Source organism: Bombus vosnesenskii, unplaced genomic scaffold (genome assembly GCF_011952255.1).
Source record: "Bombus vosnesenskii isolate JDL3184/JDL3185 unplaced genomic scaffold, Bvos_JDL3184-5_v1.1 scf7180000013348, whole genome shotgun sequence".
Lineage (NCBI taxonomy): Eukaryota > Metazoa > Arthropoda > Insecta > Hymenoptera > Apidae > Bombus > Bombus vosnesenskii.
In genome coordinates this window covers 1,129,047-1,130,177 of record NW_022882984.1, presented here as the reverse complement: position 1 = coordinate 1,130,177, position 1,131 = coordinate 1,129,047, and positions in this window count along the sequence as shown.

The window sequence follows — 1,131 nt, the reverse complement described above, 5'->3', positions numbered from 1 at the left end:
CGACGGTACGTGCTTCACGGAATACTGTCCTGGCTGATAGAAAACTACGTTCCGTTTGAAAGAATGAATTATTAACTCATCGAATACCATCGCTTGTAATTATTGCTTGTCAAACTAAAATCTCTGCAAAGATACGCGTGAACGCGAGAGCGAAACTATCGTCAGTTGCTCTCGAGAGTATCGTTCGCAAGTGAACATTGCTTTGAGAATCGCTGTTCGATCCACTATCGGATCAGATAATCACTCTCAACGCGGTGTCTGTCCACTTGGAAAAAATGCTCTTGAGAGCAACTAGCGATAGTTGTATTATCAAGTGGATGCGTACATTTACTCCACTCAGCCTGTTACATGAAAAAAGCCAAACTCTATAGAAAGAAAATTAAATTCGTTTCGAGTATACATTGTTACGCGTATGTACATGTAAGTGCAATGGCATGTAACGGTAAATAGAAACAGGGACACAAGGTTGCTATTAACGTATCGACGATATACACGATTAGTTGGATATCTTCTAAATTTTATTTTCTTTTTTCTCTTTTCGTCTTTTCTTTGTTTTTTGTGTTTTTGTTCTTCGGTATACAGATTTACGTGATTACGTCTAACCCTGGAAAAATTCGAACCCGCCGTGTTTTGGATCAAGGATCGATGTTATTCGGCCGCGTGCGAAATATCGTCGCGTTTCGGCCAATTCGGCCAATTCATAACCATCTATGCAGTGATTGTTTACATTCAATAACGACAACGCAGTTATTCGCAGCTGTCGCTTCATTTGCTACGTGTGCACATTCATATATACATACGTACATACAGGCGTGAGTCGCGTATACGTATACATGCATATGTAGGTACGTACTTATGTACACATGTATGCACGACGTCACCGATTAATTTTTACATTTATATTACTCATATATTTCTATATCATATTATATATATATATATGATATACATTTGTTAAATTATATATATATATATGATATACATATATATAATTATTTATTTATTTATTTATATACCACAGACAACACACATGCACACATACGCGCGCGCGCACGCGCATGTATATATGGTTTATATACGTATGTGTGTATATGTGAGTTATGCCATTATCAATATGTTACACTATAGATT